We start from the raw sequence: 6,000 nt of genomic DNA on the forward strand, positions 1-6,000 counted from the left end.
TTCCTTGCATGCAACCTTTCAAATTCACTACATGCAACTCTTTAAATTATTTGCATGAAAATAGGCATAGATAAGCTAAATCCATATTATCGTACTACAATACTATCCCATCCAAGAAAAAATAACATTTTCTTCAAAAAATTACCATAATTTTACATTTTCTGCAAACAACTACTATACTATTACATTTACTATACTATTACATTTGCATGTAAGAATTTCTTCAAAAACTTTACATGCAAACTAATATAGCAAGGTATTTGCATAAAATTAAGCATATATCAACTACAAAAATACTATTACACATTGGTACTATCCCCATCCACAAACAACATACTCATTGGTGCATTTTATCAAGTAGATTGTATGCAATTAATCATTGAACCATTTAAGCATTTCATCAAACACATTGCATGCAAATTAATATAGCGAATGATTAAATGCATATATCCTAAACTGTAGTAGTACAAGTTATGGAAACCGAACCATACGATCAGCGGAATTATCCCTCACCAGGTTCAAGTTTCAGCTTCTGAGATTTCATAGATGAAAAGTTATAGAAAAAATACCAACACAAACCTATTTGTTGAACAATTCTAGGAGTATCCAGAAATCTCGACTTCCACTGGTCATATCTCCTAAAATAAGGCGAATGAATATCTGAAATTTTTATCACAATATAGGTGGGATTTCCCCTCACTGTGGAAAACATTTCAGCTATGTTATAACGAAAATGGCAGTGTGGCCTATTTGAGGCCTGATTTTAGGAACATTCAGAAGGCTCGACTCCCTCTACTCATATCTCCTAAAATATTGCGATCCAATATCTAAAATTTCTACCACATAATCAGTGGTATGTCACCTCAGTGTGGACGATTTTTTAGCTTCAGAAAGCCTACAATAGAAAATATATTCCACAAATTCCAACGTGAACTGTTTAAAGTTGGATTCAGGAAGGTCATTTTCCTTAGATCATAATTCCTTATGTATTGTGAACCAATATCTGAAATTTTTACCACATTATAAATGGGATTTACCTTTAGTATGGAAATTTTTTTTACTTCTAATATTCCACAGAAGAAAAGTTATAAAAAAATATCATAGAAAGGTCTAAAATTTAACGTTTGTTCTTCATTTTACCTATGATTGAGCCCATCTAGTCCAAGTATTTGAACCATGCTCTGATACCACTCTATAACACCCTTTGGGGTAAATGTGCATATAAAAAAACATAATAGGAATAGAAATACAATAAACATATCAACCATCAAAATCCATATATATATATATATCAGTACATTTTCACGTGAAAATCAAAGGAATGAATTTTTTTCATTAATAAATGCAATGAACCAACTAGAGATGGGACTACCACATTCCACCCAACCATAGATTGGCTGAGCCAAGTCTCTCTTCATTGAATCACCCCTATGCCATATTACAGGTATGAATGTGAGATCTCAGAGAACACATCAATCAAAATGCATCCAAGGCTTCCAGAGGCCACCCACCTCAACCCATCAAACAGTGATTCCACCTTACGGTTGGACATCACAAAAAACCATCATCATATTAGTCTCCATCCAGGCCTTCCATGGCTTTTAGAGCATTTTTCCAACCAAGGCTTCCAGAGCTAGTAACTCAACCCACAGCTTATACAAGGCTTCCAAAGCGTTTGTCCAACCAAGGCTTCCAGGACTAGTAACTCAACCCACCAAGGGCTTCCAGAGCGTTTGTCCAACCAGGGCTTCCAGGACTAATAACTTAACCAAATCTATTACAGGGCTTCTAGGGCATTTGTTCAACCAGGGCTTCCAGGACTAGTAATGCAACACAAGCTATGGAAAAATGAAAAGCAACAAAAACAAAGCAATGAAAGTAAACCCATAATCACCATGGCTATCCAGGAAATGGCAAGGTTAGGCAATCCACTGTCAATCCCAGCCATCCTCCATGCCGATGATAGACCATAACCAAGAAACCACATGCATGTGTCATGCATCCCAAAACTAGTGAAGAAATTATACATGCAACTTGGTACCTACAAGAAAATATGATGTAGTTGTTGATGTTGATGCCTTCATGCACTTTCCTACTCTTCCTTCGCCTTCTTGCTCCAAGAATCCAAGTATGCCACACCCTCCAAGAGTGCTCAAAGAAAACTCCAAGTAAGCAAGAGTATGAGAGAGAGAGAGAGAATAATGACAGAGCTCCAAAGCTAAACTGACCAAGTCTTGCCCACTGATCCTCATAAGCCTTTTTATTAATGAGGCCTCTATTTTCTTCATTTTCCATTATTTTCCTTCAATTTCCTCCTCACATGTAAAATCTAACCTTTCACCTTCTTTTTCTCCTAATTTCCATTATTTTCATAAATAAATGTGCCAAAATACCTTTTTACCTCTTTAATTCCTTAGCCATTTCCTTTGCCAATTTCCTTAATCATAAGAAACCAAATGAACACCCACTAGGATGTCTTTCCCACCATTCAGCTTGGAATATGTGTCCCAGTCATTCGTGGTTATTGTTTCTCATGTTTATTACATGGAATTTTCACCAGGGTTGTTATAGTTTTCATTTGTGTTGTCTGCCTTTGGTAAGAATTGGTTTTGATTTTTCTTTGTTATTATCATTTGGTCACTTGAAAACTAATTTCGTTTGATTACTGGTCGGTTGGATGAATTGTTGTTCTAGTCCTCATTCTGAAAACTGTAATTGAATAAGTAATTGAACATTTTCATCTTAGTTTTCTTTATTTAAAAAATCAAGTGTGGTGAAAATAAAAAAATTGCATCCAGGTTTAGAGTTTTGCATGTACATTAGCATAGGTACAATTTTTTTATATATAAAAGGAAATTGCATCTTAAATATTCTTTGTTGCATATTGTGTGCTACATCTTGATTGTTCCTTCCCTTCCTTAGCTAGATTTTCATTGAAAGAGAAACGATTTTTATTTTCTCATGCTAGATTTGCATTTTAGGAGATTCAGGTGACATTCGTGGTGAGCCCAAAAAATGAAACATAATCAGAGATAAACAGTAAAATGTATTGGGTCAACCTAAGGAGAATTTGGATCATTAATACAAACATTTAAAGGTCTAGGCTAGAAACCTATTCTAACATCGTTAAATGTAGGAGCTATCATTGCTTTCTAGCACAGCATCTCGGGGGTAAAATCGTATTCCACGTATGTGAGTGTATAGGATCATACTCCATGCACCTTCGGCTATATTGGTGGCACTCTATGCATGTAAAGTATATGAGAATGCCCTCATCGAATGGTTACACATTAGAAAAACTACTACGAACTACACTCCATGTACCATCCCATATATTTTTGGAGTCCCCAATAGGTTTCTATCCATCCATAGTTAACTGAGTCTACCATCTTGTATACCTTGTTACATCGAACACACCATTTAGAGAGATTTATTTCCATATGCTAAGTTCTTGGTTTGCCAAGGTGTGTATTGTAGTTCACGGTTACTTGGTAATACTTTATGCCTAGATTACCCTATTTTTAATTTATTTATTTTTTTGTTAATAAAATTTATTTCCCAATGCGGAAGAACAAAATCCCCCTCCCCATCATTTTTCGTAGAATGCAAAATAAGTCTCCACTCCCTCTAGAGGTTACCCGTAACAATATTCTAAGGCATAGGAAAATGAAAACTACTAAATCGGGAACATCAAGAACTACTTTTGGCCATCCTCCCAATATTGATCATCTAGAATCATGTGTCCCTTTCAGTTTTGAACCTGAGATTACATCTATTCCTGTTGGTGACACTAACACAGTTGAAACATAAGTCCATGAAAATTTGTTACCTAAGGTGATTCAACCTGACCTTCCGGAGTATGAAAATTTGTTTCCTAAGGTTATTGAACCTCGGGAGCCTCAACCATGTTCATCTAATTCTTTGGGACCTTCCTCCTCCCTTCCTTTTTCTTAGGCATAACCAATATATCTTGGTCCTAATGGTGAACCTCTTCCATATGGACTTTTGAGTATTGATGAGATCACTCAAGAGGAGCCCCGTCCTTCTACTCCCATTCATTTGGAAGGAATTCATTTTTGTCAAATTGATCCTCTTCCCTCTCCTCAACCTCAAATACAATCTCGTTTACCTAATTCTATGGGCCTACCCACATATCTATAACGACAATTTTCATTGGTATTATTAACCATGTCTGAAACTAATTCAAACACCTAGCCTTTGTCCACCACTATGGTTGAGACATCAAATGTAACTTCCTCATCCATGTTTGTGACATCACCATAAGCTCATTTAAATGGTGTCCAATCCATCCCACCTAGTTATGAGTCATTATCTAGTACCTTTTCTTGTGTGGCTTCCAATCCTTGGACCTCTCCCATGTCATCCAATTTGGGAATAGTATATGGTACTTCTCTTATAACTCCACATAGTTTTCTCCTCTTACTCAATCCACACATACAATAGAGAAGAAATATGGTTCTTATATCAATGGGAAAATCTACCCTCAACAACCGAGTCCTTCTTATGATGGGTACCCTCCATTTGTATCGTAGTTTTCTCCATCATCCCCTCCTCCATTGGAAGGGGGTCAACCTATTGGTCATATACCTCAGTATGGTAATCCACCTAGTTATAGCCCTCCTCATCCTGAAATAACTTCAAGTGTTTGGCAACCTACTTTACCCATTCAACCTGGCTCATATTCGGATCAATTCTTGAATCCTCAAACTGTACCTCCTTCATCAACAAATCAAACCTATCCCTCAGTAACTCAATAAGATCAGATACATGTGAGGAAACCTTTACGTCTTGTTCCAATGGTATTTGGTTCCCCCTACAACTCGATTAGTCATACTATACAATGTCCCTCACCTTCTCAATCACTTGCACAAGGTACTGCTCAGATTTTGGTAGGTCAAATTCTTTAAAATTTTGCACAGTCTCAGTCGAACTCATACTAGGGCGAATGCAAATCCCTATCAGGCAACATTATGGATCACATCAAGTGCCTTTTCAAGGCCAGAAAATCCAAACCCAACCATTTTAGCAACTTTATCGACATCTTGGGGCAATGAAACAAACTCACCTGTATGTTGGTTATTAGAACCCTCCTTATCGAGGAATGCAAGTGCTTGTTTCTGACAATTTCTAACATTATAGGTTATGACAGTTTGCATTCGATGAGTAAACCATCTGGTATTTCTCTTATAGCTCCTGCATAAAACCCTCCATCCCATCCTCTTGTGGCTTCTACTTCCAAGATAAATGACATCTCATATGATAAAGGAAAGTCTCAATAGAAACCTCGAAGCAAGAAGAAAGGTAAAGGTAAGAAGAAGAAATATTCCTCACCATAGGATAAATAAACAAATTCATATTCAGATGATAAACAAAATATTCAATACCCATGTTTGATTTATAACAAGGATCAATTTACATGTGATTATCCACACCATGATGAAGTGAATCATTTTGTTAAATCATCTACTCTCCTACTATGTTGACCAACCCATTTCTCAATAAGGAGACGCATATGGTTTCCCAGGATGTCTCTTCCTCTAACACAATTTTGATGTTTTCCTCCTCAAAGCTAAAAACTGATGTTATGGTGGCCACTCAAAATAAGGTCTATGGTAATGTAAATCCACCAAACAATCATGCTACTGATCAACCTACCAGTTTGACACCACCTTCATTTGATCCTATTTAACCTTTGGTTGCTATGGAATTGACTATCAAGCCTCTGAAGGGTGTTATCCATAAGTTTTCTTTCAACCCTCACTCGAGAGCCACTCAAAATTACAACATAGTTGAAGGCTTGGCTCAGTATCCTTCGACTATGTCAACTCTTGAGGTGTTGCAAGACTACCCTAGTCAAAATAAGGACTATGTGATTAGATATTAGATGTGTGGATTTCTCAGATTCCAACTTAGAGGTTTTCTCTCATGAAAAATATACACCTCGACTTATCACTCAGTTAGATTTTATGGTTCAAGTCA

The sequence above is a fragment of the Pinus tabuliformis genome, chromosome 2_2 (genome assembly GCF_031772625.1).
Source record: "Pinus tabuliformis cultivar Carrire ecotype Pingquan chromosome 2_2, CPIR1, whole genome shotgun sequence".
Taxonomy (NCBI): domain Eukaryota; kingdom Viridiplantae; phylum Streptophyta; class Pinopsida; order Pinales; family Pinaceae; genus Pinus; species Pinus tabuliformis.